We start from the raw sequence: 18,667 nt of genomic DNA, 5'->3' as shown, positions 1-18,667 counted from the left end.
TCACCTAAGATACAGTACAAAATCTCAGGAGGAAGGCTGGGAGAAGGACAGCACAGAGAAACCCTCCACAAACACATGCAGAATAGCACTGGAAAAACCTGCTCTGGGCCTGGAAATAACATCAAAGTTGTAATGTTTATTGAAATTATGAAAAGAGGACCAAGTAGCAGCCTCAAGGATAGAAATATCCAGATCCTTGAAAGAGGCACCAGAGGAGGCAACTGCCCTAGTAGAATGTACCTTTATGGATGAGGAGCGACATCTGCCATAAAAAGAGTAACAGACGGAAATGGCATTAGAAATCCAGTAGGACATAGTTTGCATAAAAATGACCAAATCCAAAGTCCTGGGATAAAAGTAAACAAAAAGCTGCTCAATTTTGCATATAACTTAATTTTAACTAAATAATATCTGAGCTGTTTATGCAAATCCAATGTGTGATGAACCTTCTAAGCTGGCAGAGTGCTGTGAAGGAAAGAAGGAAGGAAGATGAATAAACTGATTAAGGGAAAACTCACTGACCACATTGGGAATAAAAAGAGGATTAGTACAAAGAGACACTCTGTCTCTATGAAAAACTGAAAAGTGAGGAATAGCCACAAGAACCTGAAGGTCAGACAATCTTTGGATTAAGTAAGAGCCAAAAGAAGAGCAATCTTCCAAGTACAATGTTTTAAGGAAGCAGAAGAAGCAGGCTCAAAAGGAGCTTGGGTCAATTTTTTTAGTACAAAATTAAGGTCCCAAGAAGGCAGAATAGGCTTCCTGGGAGGCCTGATATGAAGGGTGCCTTTAAGAAATTGCTTGACCTCAAACCTACAGGCCAGAGGAGGATTCAAGGGCAGACAAGTAGAAATTGCTGACAGGTGAACTTTAACTGAAGAATATGCCAACCAGCACGGAGCAGATCACACAAGTAAGAAATAACCAGAGGGAACTCAATTTTTTAATTTCTCTAGGTCTTCCGGGTTTCTAATATCATGACGAGAATGGACCTCATTCCTAAGTCAGAGTACAATTAAAGTTCATGAAATTAGTATTGTTTCAGTCTTTGATGTTAGCCAGAAGCACTCTTTGCAGCACCTGCAATGTTCCCAGTAATGACACCGTCTGCAATGTGTATGGAGTTACATGTGGTGGTAACATATCAAAATAAAATTGTAGATCCTTTTTTATAAGACCCATTGCTCCTACTACTTGTTAGAGTGCATTAAGGTTGAAAGTAATTCTGATACAAATATGCAAAATAAATAAGGTATAAAAGGTATAAAATAAAGCTTGCTTAAATGTAGAAATAGAGTTTAGCAGTATGTAATTAGTATCCCTACTAAATGACTGTGCCTTGAAAAATAAGGAATGTGTTTAATGGACATGTTTCCTTTCAGACTCAGCAAAAATGTAAAAAAAAAAATTCTGTATGCATTTCACACTGTGAGCAAGGAAGATGACCTGCTTCCTTAAAGAATGGACATGCTAAACAATCTGTATGTGTTTTTGTCATATGTTTCCTTAAAGACATATTTTCTTACACCGTCAAGCAAGGAAGTTTGAATGGACATGCTTTTATCAAGTCAGCATCTTCCCACAAGATGTTTCCTTAGAGACAATATCAGCATTGTTTCTCTGCAGGATGGAAAACAATTCTATTACATGCATTCCTGCAAACATCAGCAAACAGATGTTTCCATACAAAGTCCAAAACAGAATACCAAGAAGAAAAACAGGATCTAAAAACACTATAAAAAGAGTTGTGCTGCAAAGTATATTCTTTCATCAGTGTACATTCTGCAAGTTTCTGTGTGCAACAGACTGTGAATGCAGCTATAACTAGACTTTGATTTCAGCAGAACCAGCCAACAAGACTTAGTGTCTTATGAAAACTTCAGATCCATCACAGTAAGCAGCACCATAATAATTACTTTTTCAATAGCGAGCCTACCTGCATTCAAACACAGGGGAAGTGATGCCTGCAGAGGGTCACTTTAGTAAAGTTGCAGTAACTAATATTTGTACCTGTGTAAATCCTAAACAGAAATACTCCAGTTTATACAGCTTGCAGCAGTAAAGTTTCTCAGATGTCTGAATCCAGATTGAGCCTGCAGTGCAGGAAAGTCGCAGTGCCATAAATTCTCCAAGAAAGGTGAACACCAACTTTTCACAGCAGCTCGCTGCCTGTTGTAATTCACCAGCTTCTTGAGTGACTCTGACAAAACTTCCAGCCATCTACAATAACAGATTGATCACCTGGTTCCTTGCAAAGTGGTAAGACCTTTTTTCTGTGTCACATTTTTAGTATGGATACAATTAGAGAGAATTCAAGCAAGTGTAAGCCAAGCTTTACTCTTATTGTAGCACAAAAAACAGATAAAATATGGAGTGAATTGCAATGTTGGTATACACAGCACATTAGTAAATGTAAAACCTTATTAGGGCAAGTTGATAGTAAAGCATTATGCAAATGGATTGCAATATTTGAGTGGTATCTCAAACAAAATCATATGTGGTATGACAAATGTTTATTGTGTAAATCATATAAAACTGCTTTCTGTGTACAATGTCTTAAAAGTTTACATGACATTATTCAAAGGTTAAACTGTGCAAACAAACATTTTAATGGTAAAGAAGGAAAAAGTTAATATGCTTACATTATATTCAAATGTTGAACAGTTATGTCTTGTCACCACATGTGAAATGTTTATTTTAGAGTTACAACAGTCAAATCAGTTATTGACAGAAACTTTAGTACAGCTTAAATTTAGTAAACTTCTAAAAGACAGACACAATGAGTTCAGGAAGTTTAGACAAGTTATACAACCATTTTTTCAAAAGTGCATAGGAGTTTTAGATTCGGCAGACCAGGTTACTGAAAAATATCAGGAAGACTGTGAAGAATTATAGGAAACACTTGAACAGCAGTTACAGGATAAAGAAAATAAATTAGCTGAACTGACAAAGACTGACTTCCTGCATACAACAGCTGAGCTTAAGAAAACATTGCAAAGACCTGGAAACCACAGCTGATCTGTACAAAAAATATATGTTATAATATGCTTGTGTTTTAAAAATAGTTAAGCATACATGGCAGGTCTGATGTATGGACAAATCATTCTCAAATATTTTAAAACTTTCATTCAGTTAAAGCAAAACACTTATTAGTACTACACTAAAGTAGAGTGTATGACTGCCATTCTCATAGCATAGTCAAAAGGTAAACAAAAATAATTCTAGTGCATGAAAATCAAATGAGAGTAGTTAATAACAGTAAAAATCTGAAGTCACAAGAGTGACATACATGTATTTTCTTTTCATCTAAAGCACAATGCATAAGAGCAAAAGGCAGACAACAACAAATGTAAAGAATGTAAATAAGCATTAGCTAGTTAAGCTAATATCTATTTTGTTTTTTATAATTTTTTTTATAATTTTATAATAAAAATATCCCCTTTGGTAAAAACTCTGTACCCATGAACTACAACATAGGCAGTAGTATACTTAACACCAAAAGTGTGATAAGAGGCCTTGGGACACAGGTGGACAGTAGTCTCTCCTTTGATAATCACATTGCCACAGTAGTCAGGAAATCCTTCTACATGGCCCACCTCATCACAAAAGGTTTCTCATCCAGAAAAAAAAGGTCATTGTTCCCCTCTACTCATCACTCATTAGACCCATTATAGAGTACAACGTCCCTTTTGGTATGTGCCTGAGAAGACATCTACAACAGCTGGAAAGGCTGCAGAAATACCTCACAAAGAGGATTATCAGCCTCAAACAGATGCCCTATGCAGACCGTCTCAAAAAACTCCAGCTTTACTCTGTCACATATCGCCTACTCAGAGGCGATTTCTGCCTAACATACAAAGCTATGTCAAACCCAGAGCTGCTGGACATGCTCCACTTAAAGAAATCCCAATCCCTCCAAGCTACACACTCTAGGGATCTAAACCTTGTCACCACAATAAACAGAACATGCCGGAGGGATAGATTCCTGTCCCAGAGACTTCCCATACTCTGGAATAAACTACCTATCTATATCAAAGAAAGCTCCTCATTAGCACTCTTCAAGAAAAATCTTGATGATTGGATGGGAAATAGGAAATTCACCCCGTGGATTACGTCTGTGGCTCTGCTTGACAGTGGCACAGGAAAATATTTTTCTTGGGTGGCAAAAGCCAGGGTACCTTTTTGGCTGGGCTTGTATAGGCCCTAGGGCCAATAGCCTAGTACCTACCTATGAACCTATAACACCACACCAAACAGTTAAAAGCTCTGATAAACAATTTTAAAAAGAAATAAAATCACAGCTTGTATTAGTCAAGTAGTCTCGCAGTTAAATAAAATAAAAAAATACCGAAATCCAAGTTAAAAATTATGTAAGCTAATTGTAAACTAATGTCTATTTATGTAATATAAAATATCAAGTTGCAAGTGTATTAACAGATGACTAAAGTAAAAATGTTTAAAGGGTTAACTATAGTCTACAGGGTCTGAAATGTGAGATCAGACCTTCCCAGACTGGATGAATAGTTGCAGGAAAGGTTGGGCAGATAAGGTAAAACACAAGACTGATTGCCAGACAAGTGGCTTGAGTTTTCTAAAACATTATTGTTATTAAATCATAATTGTTAAATGTTCACATGCAGCACTATTTGGTAATTTTAATAAAACATTACAATTGTGCATACATATCATTAATAATCTGTTTGCAGGTAAATGTTAAAAGTAAAAAACCTCAGTTACATCAAGTACAGCCAGCAAATGGGCCATAATATACATGCAATTCAAATAACAGCAAAAGCTTTATAGTAACTTAATAAAGCAAATGTAGAACCAAATTGTTGAGCTAACATACATTATATTCTCACAGCATGAAGCAAATAAACAACAGTGCAATACTACAGGGGGAGGGGTACTTTCTTAGATTTACAATGATTGTATAAGCAGTACTGCAGAAGGGTCTAAAATAAAGCTGCAGAAAGGAAAATAATATCTCATTCCTTCTTGACATTGCTCTTTTACAGGGAGGGGGAAACAGGTATTGGTGCATTAGAAATACTGGTAAAAAGATTAAACCTGACAGGCCAAGATATTTTACAAGTTGCTAATAGCTATCATGCTAGTTACTGTATTGCTTAGTATTAAACTGTATTTATAACCTGTTAAACTGTAAAGCTATACAATAAATTACTTAAATTGCTTTATTAAAGCTATACAAGAGAGAGAGAGTAAAAATATGTAAAAAATAAGCAGTACTGGTCATCATGTTTTAATATGTTTTTGGCAAAAAAATGTTGGTATGCAAAAAGCATGAATGTTTCTGATTGTTGAGTATGTAGTTTAATACCTAAAATAGCAAGAGTTATGCCTTTGATGGCAATTCTACTAGTCCAAGATTTTGCTTGATGTTAATGTTACTAAATTTGTAGATTGGACTAAATGTACTTTGCAGTCTTTGTATGTACAGATGCAAAAAAAAAAAAAAAAAAAAAATCAGTATAAAATGTCTAATATTAAATTGAAATGCATGAGTAGCAAACAGTCTGTGTATATATATATATACTGCATAGAACACATTGTAAAGTAACAAGTTCAAAAGTAATTTGTCAAGTTGTAATTTTATCACTAATTGTAATTTTATCACTGGTTTTTGGACCACCATTTTATCCATACCAGTACTGGTTACCCCAGTTAGAGGAAAATAATTTTATTCGTATAGCTAATGGACTAATGTGTAAATAGCATTCTTCAGTGTATAAACCATTTTTTTATTTAAATCCTTAAGTATTAAAAGCCCAGTTCAGTACTTTACCAAGGTGTTTAAAATGTTCACTTCACTGTCAACTAAAGTGTATGGGCAGTTTAAAAAGATGATGGTTAAAATGACATTAAAACTGTATATTTTAGCAATAATAATGTTTTCAGTAGCACATAGTTCTTGTCTCTTATAGATATTAGTCTATCTCTAATATTTTGGTACAAAATGATTAATAGCTGTTTTTACTGCATTTAACTTAATATTGCACTTGGAATCCTTGTTTGTTACTATTTGACTGTATTTGTAGCAAATTCTTCTGTGTAAGCTGTAGTAGCTGATTCATAGCATTTATAAGTGTTTGCTGTACCTGTTTCTGCCTGTTTTGTGAAAAAAAGAAAAAAATATCTCTTGTTTTTCCTGCTTTACTAGTTTAGTCCAGTTTCAGAGTTGCTGATTCCTGGGCTTTGGTTGTAGTTCCTGTGTACTGTTTCCTTGCCTTATTTGGGGGAAGGGAAGCTACCTTGCTTACCAGTGGGAGTGGGAAGCATTGAGCTGCCTTTTGTCCAGTTTTGTGAGGTTTCAGCCAGTAACTAGTAGTTTATTGGTCGTTTTGGGCCAGTTTCTAGCTTTTTCCAGCCCCCTGGTATAAAAGCGTGCTAAGCTGCGTTAGCACGATTTAGAGCGATTTAGCGCGGAGCTGCCACTGTTGCACACTAGGGCAGTGCTGGTTAAGCAGGTTTAAACTATTCGGGCTACCTAAAGTCCACTCTTCAAATTTTCCCTTAAAACTACCTTCCTCGAACAATACTACTGATCAAATCAGCGTATCCTATAACTAAAAAGATCAACTCTACTTGACTCCAAGTAGACTATTCTCTATCTATTAAACCTAGCACTTGCTCCTACAGTACTTATTACCTTGATACGGCACTCTTGTCATAGATAGTACCCCCAAAAGGTAACCCCCCCTTTCTCGGTCACCCACGTCCCCGGAATCTTTTTAAAGTTTTTCGTCTGCGCTTCTAGCATGTCGAGGTATCAGTTGCTAGTGTCCTCTCCTGCTCAGCTGGTGAACCTGGGAATATTGAGGCAATGTTTCAATTGCCTCATGTACACTGACAACCCTTTCCTCCTCCCACAAAACACAAATACATGCGAGAGATGCAACTATACGGCCAAACTGGAGGCTGAGCTCTCTCAACATAGGACTGGCAAGACCAGTCAGGAGGAGAAGGTTACCACACACACTATAGACCCAGTCTCACATAGTACCATTACAACCTCAAATCATACACATAAACACACAAAGACATACTCGGAGGCTCTGATCAAAAATCTACCAAAACAGCAGAGGCCACCAAAGCAGACACCCAAACAACCACCACCTCAGAACACAACACACGCAACACATAGACCTCACAGTCAGAGTGTCAAACAGTCACAGCCCTTAAGGCCAAACACAATGCCAGACACACTAGTCATTGGTGACTCCATAGTCAGACACACTGATGTCCCGCTCACCAGACTGAGTAAGGAGAAGGTCACAGTAAGCTGCCTGTCGGGCGCTAGAATCCGCCACATAACGCAAGCACTCAGGTCTCTCAACAGCAGGTACAAATATGACTCAGTCATTGTCCACGCTGGTGTAAGCGACCTGAGGCGTACCTCCTTGGACTACATGAAAAGAGACATTGAGGAGCTCTCTGATTATGTAGCCCAGGCAGGTATGACCCTGACCTTGAGCAGTATCCTACCTTCACCAAGAATGATGCCACAATACAGAGATAAGATGATCAGCTTTAACAATTGGCTTAAACACTGGTGTCATTCAAAGGGGATCCAGTATCTGTCTGCCTGGTATGACATGCTGCACAAGCCACGCTGCTTCAAGAGGGCGGCTTGCACCTGTCACCCTGGGATTCGGATATTGGCAAAGGCTCTTGCCACCCCATAGTGCCTTTTTAGGCAAGGCTCAAATTCTAAACCTACCACCCTAGAACACAAAAGGAAAAAACTAAGGGTAATGCTGCTCAATGCCAGAAGTCTAAATCTCAAAATGCACGCACTCGAGGCCCTTCTCAGTATGGAGAACATCGATGTCTGTGCTGTGACAGAAACCTGGTTCAAGGCTCCTGAGAGCACCCCAGCGCTATCAGGTTTTACCTCATATCATGCGTTCCGGACCCAAAATCCGGACAATACCAAGAAAGGAGGGGGGGGTATCCATATTCATCAAGGACACCCACACCTCAAGACTGGTGGCAACGCACGATGCATCGGAGACCATCCAGGTGCAATTAACCATAGGCAAGACTGCTCTGCAAATTGTAGCATGTTAAAGGCCACCCTCACAAACTCAGGAAACTCACATGGCCTTCCTGAAAACACTAGAGGGATAAATGTATCACCAAACACCATCATACTAGGTGACTTCAATTACCCTAATATAGACTGGGAACACTACTCAAGCCCAAACACCCTAGCCCAAAAGTTCCTGGAATTCATAAACTCAAATGCCATGGAACAACTAGTCACCATCCCCACAAGAGGAGATAACATACTTGATCTCATCATCACGAACATGGGAGCACAATGTTCAACACCGGAAGTATACCCCTCACTGGTGAGATCAGATCACAAACTAATCTCGCTGGAGGTCCTCATCCCACCCCACCTGAAATAAAAAGACCACAGTAAAGAACTTCTCAAAAGCCGACTTCACACTTCTAAAGTCTAGTGTGGTCTCCTTTCTGGCCCCGAGCCGGGAAAACAATACTCAAGCCGCTGAATCACTTACAAACACCTTCTACCAGCACCTGCAGGACTGCATGGATAAGGCAATCCCAAGCAAAACAAAGACTCTTTGTACCAAAGGCAAGCGTCCAGTCTGGTGGACCCCAGCCATAAACAAACTCTACAACAAAAGGAGGAAGCTACTACAAGATAGAGCAAAATCCTTAAAAGGTAAGACACCCTTGATCACTATAAGTAAAAACTAAGAGCTCTCATAAAATCATCCAAAGCAAATTTCGAGAGAAAAATAGCTAAAGACTCAAAAGACAGTCATAAGGCCTTCTTTAGCTATGTTAGAAACCTAGGAGGAAACTCCCAGATATGCTCAGAACTAGTTCAAAATGATGTGAAGATTACTGATCCTACAGACATTGCCAACATACTGGCTGACAGGTTCAGTGCAAACTTCTCCCAAAAGGAGAAATATCTATACCAAATGAGTGCAGCCCCAAACATCTCCAGCGCCCAAGTGAGAACTGCTCTCTCCAAAGCAAAAAAACACAGCATCCATGGGACCCGATGGTGTCCCCGGCTGTGTGCTCCACGAACTCAATGAGGAATTAAACCCACAGCTAGGACAGCTGTTTAATCAAAGTCTTACCTCTGGATACATACCCAGGGAGTGGCGCACTGCAACTGTGGTCCCACTTCACAAAGGCGGTGCCTCCACAGACCCTGGAAATTACCGGCCCATTAGCTTGACAAGCCTTATCTGCAAAGCCATGGAGAGGATCATAATGGACCTCATAAATAAAGACATAGGGAATTTGCAGACTTTGGATCCAACCCAGTTTGGCTTTGTCAAAGGCAGATCATGCCTTTTAAACTTGGTTGACTTTTTCGAAACAGTCACCAAAGCCATTGATGAGGGAAAGGCAGTCCATACAGCCTACCTCGATCTGGCTAAGGCCTTCGATACAATACCCCACTCGGGTATCATTAAAAACTCATCAGCTTAATTGTTAACCCATACATCACAAGATGGGTTGCAAACTGGCTGAGTGACAGAACCCACAGGGTCAGAGTTGCTGGCGCCATGTCAGACTCAAAGCCTGTCACAAGTGGTGTCCCACAGGGCTCAGTCCTGGGCCCACTCTTGTTTGGCATCTACTTTTCCAGTACAAGCAAACACAGGAGGGTTATGGCTGACAAAGTTTGCAGATGACTGCAAACTGGGCCATAGTAGAAAACACATCTGACACAGATATCCTTCAGAAGGGTCTCACAGAAACGGATAACTGGTGCCAGAGCCACGGCCTAAAGTTAAATGCCAAAAATGCATAGTCATACCCTTGGGAAAAACAAGGTTACCCCTAGCTACCAAATAGGTGGCAATCCACTGAGCACAGAAGAAGTTATCAGGGACCTGGGGACCCAGGTTGATAGTAGTCTGTCATTCGACACCCATGTAGCTAAAGTAGTTAGGAAGTCCTTCTACATTGCCCACCTTATCATGAAGGGATTCTCATCTAGATCAAGGGAGGTCATAGTCTCCCTTTACTCATCACTCATCAGACCAATGATTGAGTACAATGCCCCATTCGGAATGTATCTGACCCGACACTTGCAGCAGCTGGAGAGGCCACAAAAGTTCCTCACCAAAAGGATAAAGGGTCTCAAAAATCTGTCCTATGCTGCCCGACTGAAAGAACTCCAGCTCTATTCAGTCGCCACCGCTTGCTCAGAGGTGACCTTTGCCTAACATACAAGGCCATGTCAAACCCAGATTTGATGAATATGCTTCACCTCAAAAAATCTAGATCCATCAGAGCCACAAGGGCGGGAGACTTAAACCTCGACACGGCTATTAATAGGAAGTGCTGGAGGGATAGATTCATCACCCAAAGACTCCCTATGCTGTGGAACAAAATCCCGGTACATGTGAGGCAGAGCACCTCGCTGGCCTTGTTCAAGAGAAATCTTGACCAATGGATGGGAGATCGCAGATATACCCCAGGAATTACCTCAGTGTCACTGCTCGACAGAGGCACAGCAAAATAATGGGTATAGTTCCCCATACTAAAGGGGTGGCGTAAGCCACAAAACAATGGGCTAGGCTTATAAATGCCCTCGGGCAGATAGCCTAGTATGAACCTATGAACCTATGAACCTAATAAAAGTAAACAGTTAATTCAACAGTTGCAAAGAGTTAATGAAAGAGTTCTAAGTCTAAGTTCTAAGGGCTCCATTTTAGGACCTCTTCTTTTTTCACTATTCATCAGCGACCTTCATGTAGCAGTCCCTGAAGCTACCTGCATTCAATATGCCGATGATTCCACACTTATATGTTCTGCCAACTCCACTTCTGATCTACACTCTCTAACTCAAAAAGTATTCAACTCAGTAGAAGACTGGTTCCAGAAAAGCTGTCTCCTTTTGAACGTCAAAAAAACCAAGCTTCTACTCTTCACACCTACCAGTAGGTCCTCTCCTATAAACTTCTCTATTAAATCTAACAATGGTACTCGCATCTTTCCCGATCCTACTACCAAACTATTAGGAGTCACAATTGACAAGAACCTCAACTTCGATAACCATATAAATAACACCATTCAAACAGTGAACAGAAAAATGGGCTCCTTATATCGAATCAAACCCGTCTTAAATCCCATAGCTAGAACCACCATTGCCCACTCTCACTTAATCTCAACTCTTCTCTATGCTTCTGTTTATACTAATCTAAAGAAAAATAATATTCTCAAGCTATCTAACTCCTATAACAATATTGCCAGATTTGCCACTGGTAATGCATTTCGAACACACCACTGTCTTAATCTAAAGCAGCTAGAATGGCTTGAACTTCCTAACGTGCTAACTTTTTCCCAACTCACCATTGCTCATAAAATCTTTTACCAACCAAATAATACTCCAATACTTGCTAACCTCATTACCCCATGTAATAATCTTAATTCCCTACGCTCTTTGAGTAAACTACGTGCTAGCATAAGTAAGTCCAATAACTTGTCAGGCGACAGACTATTCTCCAATACTGCCGGGAAACACTGGATCCTTCTACCTACCGATCTAACACTATTACCTTAATTGTCACACTTTAAGCAAAAACTCAAAAGTCACCTAAAATCACTCTGGTTATGTCCCTGCACTAACCCGGATTAACCTACTACCTTTCCTATTTTTATCTTCATACTGCCTATGGATACATAATCATACTCTACATACCCCTCTGTATGCTAAAAACTGGTCATTGTAAAACTTAGATAACCACAAGTATTTATGTTAACTAACAATGAACTCTAGTGTATCTCTCTTATCAAATGATCACATGACTGTTATATGACTTTATACTCACCTTCTTAGTATTGTACTTTTTATAACCTTTCTCTTTATTCCAAATACCTATTACTTTATTTGTTACATAACTGTATATTTCATTTTGTGCTATGTTGGAGCTTTTCTCCCCAGGCCTCTACTGAAAATGGAAATATATCCAGTTAGACTAGCCCGGTCAACAAATGTAAAATAAAAATAAAATAAAATAAATAAATTAAATTCTGTGATTGCAAAAGAATACATTAAAATAATAAAACTATAGCAGATACAGCCCATAACTGATAGAATATTGTCACAGAATAGTCTGCAAAAGAAAATGTTGTTAAATACATTCAATTTTTGTAGTAATACTTGATATCATTGTATTAACTATGTAAAATTGCATTTTGACTTGTTGCATCAAAAAAAAAGACTAAAGGTTTTGTTCCCTAATGTGTTTTCTGTATAATCTGACAAAAGGTACATATTAATATAAACTGTTTTAAAAATAAAAAGAGGGAACTCCCTCTATTTTTTAAACATACTCAAAACACTTTATACTGATATGTATTTTTGATCAGATTAAATTAAAAAATACAAACAAAAAAAAACTGTTAGCATCCCTACTAAATGACTGTGCCTTGAAAAATCAGGAATCTGCTTAATGGACATGTTTCCTTACAGACTTAGCAAAAATGTAAAAAAAAAAACAATTCTGTATGCATTTCACAGTATCAGCAAGGAAGTTGACATGCTTCTTTAAAGAATGGACATGCTAAACAATCTGTACATGTTTTTGTCATATGTCTCCTTAAAGACATGTTTTCTTACACCGTCAAGCAAGGAAGTTTGAATGGACATGCTTTTATCAAGTCAGCATCTTCCCACAAGATATTTCCTTAGAGACAATATCAGCATTGTTTCTCTACAGGAAGGAAAACAATTATGTCGCATAATTTCCTGCAAACATCAGCAAACAGATGTTTCCATACATAGTCCAAAATAGAATACCAAGAAGAAAAACAGGATCTGAAAACACCATAAAAAGACTGCAGCAGATGAAATTGTTAGAGGTATGTTGGTAGGAACACAATTGTTCTGAGGTAATGTACAGGAGAATTACCTTCTATGCTGATCGAGAAGTAAAGTGTGTAAACTTTATGTTACTACACTGAAAGGTAGTCTGTACCATTACTCAAGGAAGACAATTGACATGGTTCAATATGATATGAACATTACTTTACTGCACATAGAGTAACATCTAGTATAACAGTGAAAGATGCATAACAAAAATGTACTTCAGCTTACAGCATCAACTGTAAGAATTAATGTCTCTTATACAAAAATAAGAAGTCCAAACTTTATAGTCTCATTCTTGCCTGCATCAGCAGTTTAGAGAATTTGCCAGAATAACAAGTCTTTCTTTTGAAGCTGGTCTGCTGACAGTTTGTTTCCCATATTTCAAACATTCCGTTCCTAAAGAATAACTCCTCAGCCTTGCTCTTATCTTGCACACCCTGTTGACAAGACACAGCTGCATATAAGAGTTCATCTTGACCTACTTGTAGATAATAAATTTCACAAACTACATAGTTTATAAAGATAAAATATTTTACTTCTCATTTCTAATAACAATGAATGCCAAGCTATGTGCCTTTTGTCAAGAGTTTAAACTATGTGCACAATTGTACTACACTAAAAAGCAGAATATTTATTTTACATTTTCAGAGAAATCCACTGAAATCCATTTTAACTTGTTCACTGCTGAAAGCATAATACTTCAAATCTCACAATTCCCTCTTTTCAATTAAAAGGTGGAAAATGACTGTTCATTTTTGACTTCAGTTGCACACATTGAAACCTTTTCCAATTTATTTATGTTAACCATCATGATTTGCTGGACTCTGTAAGTTTTTCACAAATGACAACTTAGATAACAATTCCAGATAGTTAATATGACTATAATGCCTAACACTATTAATACAGGATGTATCAACTAATTTAACAGATTTTTTTCCCTGATTTTGACCAACCAGTAAAGATATCCCACCAATTGTGAGCAGTGTCTTTTTGGTCTTTTTAACCAAACTAAGTAATTTATCTTTTGCAATGACGCTTAATGCCTCATAATACAGAACACTTTTATTTCTTTTTTTCAGATACTCTCTGAGAATCTCAGTATTATTCATTATGTCTTTTAAAAGTATTCAAAGATACAGATATACTGGGAAGCTGTATTAAGTCATAATTCCAATTTATGGAAGTATTTACCTCAATGGTTTTAGTAAACACATAGCTCTGATTATTTCATTTAAGGAAATCAACACGTGATAAACATCCTACAAAAGGTAATTTTAAATTATGACCTATATCTTGATCTGTAACCAGACAAACATGCTGAGGAGTCACTTCTATAAACATTTGAAAAGAAGATGGCACAAATATCCACTTACATAAGTTAACAGAATGCTGCAATAAGCATGCTTCATCCACAAATTAATGCATTTTGAGTCTGTGTACAATACTTAGTTTTATGTGTTTTCCCCCTCATATCTATATGATTACCTACAAATTGTGGCAACCAATACTCATGTCCTTCTGGAACTAGAAATGTCATAGCTAATACGGTAAATTGACATATAACAGTGGTATCAGTAACATTATAATGTGAAAACTGTCCTGTGCAGTATCGCAGAGTACAATATGTTACTTCAGTATATAATTTAATCCACTCTGTATCAGGTACCCATTTATGAAACAATTGTCGCCAAACATTTTCATTCTGTAACATCAGTTCAATTTGTACATTATTTTTTTGAGTTTTTACATACAAAGATTGCATAGTGCATTTTGTCCAATTTACAAAAACTGTCATGTTACCATCAAATTTTAACTGATGTAACTGTATAGCATCATAGTTGTTTAAAAATTGCTGCTGGTAGTTTATATTACGCAGGTGTGCCTTCCATATCTCTGGATTCCAAGATGCTTATAAATAAATGTACAATCTGAGAGATACCTTCCCCCACTCTTTTTAAACAGTTAGCTAGAATTTTAATATTGGCTGCATTAATAACTCTAATGCCTGTGCCTAGGCCTCCTAGCAGAGTATTATTACAGCCTTTTGATACTGTCTGTCTACCTTTTTACAGGTAGAAGGGATTTTAACCAAATGGTCTGTATGAACAGAGTAGGTTTACCTGTTAATATTGATAGAACATATGCCTAATGTATGCTGCCTGTAATGACTGTGGTATTAGTACATATACTTGCACCCACCTTTAGCTGGGGGTAATGTACCTGCAAAGTCAGTTTGGATGGCATACCAAGGTCCATCAGCTGGAGTTACCTTTTGTAACTGTGGCTTTTTTAATTGAGCATTAACCTGCAAACATATTAAGCATTCAGCATGCACTAAATCACAGACTTTGTTTAACTGCGGATGCCAGTACTTGTTCTTTACAATGGGCCATAACTTGTGTGTACCCAAATGTCCCAATACCTGATGATTAAATTTCACTAACTGTCATGCCTGTTGGTACGGTATATAAGGAAGACTAGAACCGTCTTCAAAACATTTTGCATAATATTGCCCTGGACTGTCTCCTACAAGAGTACATTTCTCTAATTCTTCCTTTAGTCCAAACTTAGTCTGGATCTGCATCAAATCATTTTGCAAATTCTGAGCTGAAAATGTCTGTATGGCATACTGTACTGCAGTAGTTTTATCTGATACACCAGAAAGGTGTTCTGTAGGATACAACTGCATTCCTTCCCTGGCTGCCTTTTTGACCATTTGATCTACATAGATATTTAATTGAAAAATCTCATTCATAGCTTTCTGATGAGCTTTTACCTTTAAAATATTGTAGTAACCCACAAAGGACTGACTATGAACTAAATGTTAAATAGTCTGTAACACAGAAGCATGCCTGAGTAGTTTGCCCAGATTATTAACAAACCCTCTCCTTGCCCATGTAGACATATGAAGCTGCAGAGAATTAATTATGTATGCACTGTCTGAAAAAAAATTCCTTCATATTCCATGAAGTTAGATAAATAATACTTATCTCCTGCCTTTACTGTAATTTACTTGACACTAAATAATGTCAACCATTTTGCAAAACACTGCTTGACTGACGTCATCAATTAGTTTATTTAACTGAGTCTCATTTACCAAAGCCTGCATGGTATAATGTGATGTCTGTACTATAATATCTTTGGAGAAAGCTGCTAAGTATTCAGTTTGTTTTAAACCCCAGTAAATGGCCAAAAGGTGCTGAATGCCCAGGTGATATCCCCTCTCAACGTGTCATCTTTTTACTGAAGAATGTAAAGTCTTTTTTATTTTAGCACCAGAGCCATGAGGCCACTCCTGTGAAAGCACAACAGAGAGCGTTTTGGGTCCAGCTGCTGTCTGTAACACAAAGGGATGTGTTAAACTTGGAGCTACTAGCTCTGTAGCCTTGGGCAATGCTGCCTTTAAATTACAAAAAGCTGTATTTTTCTTTGGTCCGCACTCCAGAAAGGGAATTCTTTCTGAATAAAAAGCATGTCATGACATGAATTGTACCTTTTCACTTTGAACCTTAAACCCTGCCTCCTGCAGTGCTTGAAGGACCTGTATCAGTTTAGCTAAATGCTGCTTTTTTTTATTTTTGCTTCAGACACAATTAGTGTATGCTTGCTCTTTGGCTGTTACCTACCCTCCTTTTTTGTAAAGGGACCTGCATATTTTAACTGCATACAATAGCCCATGTACTGACTGTACTCATAGTAGTATCTACTTGCAAACGGATTATTAATGACATGTATGCACAAGTATGACATATTATTACAATTATCAAACAGGATTTTTGTTAAGACATTTGGCCTGGCAACCAGTCTTGTTTCCTTGACCTTATGCAACATTCCTTTTAACTACCCATTCAAGCCTGGAAAGATTTGAGCTTACATACTTTTTTTTTTCTTTTTCTTTCTACGCATTCCAGATGCTTAACCCATAACTCCTTTAGCACTTACTCATACCTTCAGTCATTCGTTAATATACTTGTAACTTTAACTTGCTTAACTATGTATAATACTGCTTTTGAATACTGTTTTTGCTGGAGTCTTTGCTATTTTTTATGCTACCATATGATTACAAAATATTGTAAGAAACAAAAGAGATACATGTGCTGTTGTCTGCGTTTTGATGCACTTTAGGTGAAAAAAAATACATGCATGTCATTCTTGTAACGTCATGTCTTTACTGCATTTAACTACTGTAGTAAATTATTTTCTATCAGCGTAGTTAACTGCTGTTGCTTTAACTCTTTACTAGCCAGATTATGTTTGTCAGTATTCTGTTCTGCTGACTTTAAAGGTCTTATGCACTTCTGAAAAAGTGTTTACATATGTTGTCTGAACTTTTTATACTCACTCTGTGTCTTAGAAGTTTATTAAATCTGTTTGTCAGTTTACCATGAACCTCGTCTCTGTTCTTATCTGTTTTGTAATGTGCAATGCTTTTATGCCACTTTTGCTGTATACAAGCCATAAAACGCTGAGGAATAAAATTCCAGAAGCAATGCTTAAGTGTATCATTGCATAAATGTAATCTTGTTATTAAAAATACCCTTCTGTCCATCCCACTTAGGGAGAGTTTTTCTCTAATTGAGCTTGTAATGTGTTAGACTCCTCCTTTGCAACAATTACATCATGCTGTGTGTCAGCCAGTTGCCTGTCATATGTTTATTGCAAACGGACAATTTTATTTAACTCTTCTGTTATACATATAGCTTTACTGCCTTGTTGAATAACAGTTCATGTGTTAATTTCAGTCTGTGAGACTTTCAAAAACTGAGAAAATTCTTTTGTACATTTAGCAGGGTCAGCATGCATTTTACCAGACGCATTGCATTTATCACAGTAAATCTGAAAGTGACCCATGAGGTCAAGATAAACTCCTACAAATCAGACTGTAAGGTACAAACTTTGGCATCTACATTACCCTTGTTTGTGCTTCAAGCATTACTTTATCCTGGTTGTGTTCCAGGTTTTGTGCAATACGTACAATACTTTTATGACAAGGCATGCAAAAAGCAACATTTAAATAACATATTTCTGTACATTCTGTGACACTTCTACCCAATGTAGTAAAGACTTACAGGTGCTAACATGCTGATTAAACTATGTATTTAAATAATTCCTTGCATCTACATATAATTCAGATACATTAACAGTAAAATACTTAGTGCACTTCTTGGCATTTTCATGAATTGCATTCATTGTTAAAAGAAAAACAGAGGAAAATATTTACCACAAATGCTCAGGACAAGGTGGCCAGTCTTGACACGAAGATCAGTTGTGGAAGAATTCTCTGCTGTTAGTCACTAGATGATGGTGATGTTAGGTCAGGCAGTATGACCCACACCTTGTATTTCACCAGCTGTCTGAAGAATAACCGTACTGCCCTGTACTTCACCACAGTGTTTTCATCTGCCAGGCAATGGATGAAGTAGTAGGAAAAAAGAAGAGTCGAATCAAAAGAAGAACTGTGCAGGAATGTCACACTGTGAGAGGTACCTCTGCAGGTCACATCTCCCTGCATTGTTCAAACTGGCCTGGTCTCGCCACTGTAAAATTTATGTTACTACACTGAAAGGTAGTCTGTATCATTACTCAATGAAGAAGATTGATATGGTTCAATCTGATATGAACATTCCTTTACTGCATACGAAGTAGCATCTAGTATAACAAAGAAAGATACATAACAAAAACCATACTTCAGCTTACAGCATTAACTGTAAGAATCAATGTCTTTCTTACAAAAGTAAGAAGTCCAAACTTTATAGTCTCTTTCTTGCCTGC

The 18,667-nt window shown here is 37.6% G+C and overlaps 1 protein-coding gene across 2 annotated transcripts in view; it reads right to left on the bottom strand.

The window, feature by feature from the left end:
- LOC122795577 (metallophosphoesterase domain-containing protein 1-like) overlaps positions 1–18,667 on the bottom strand; it is a 629,119-nt gene that overhangs the window by 284,361 nt on the left and 326,091 nt on the right. The window lies entirely within an intron of this gene.

The sequence above is a fragment of the Protopterus annectens genome, chromosome 2.part2, assembly GCF_019279795.1.
Source record: "Protopterus annectens isolate FY-2018-M chromosome 2.part2, PAN1.0, whole genome shotgun sequence".
In the NCBI taxonomy this organism is placed as follows: Eukaryota; Metazoa; Chordata; order Ceratodontiformes; family Protopteridae; genus Protopterus; species Protopterus annectens.
Note: the sequence above shows the minus strand (reverse complement) of the source record. Positions and strands in the feature narration are given on the sequence as shown.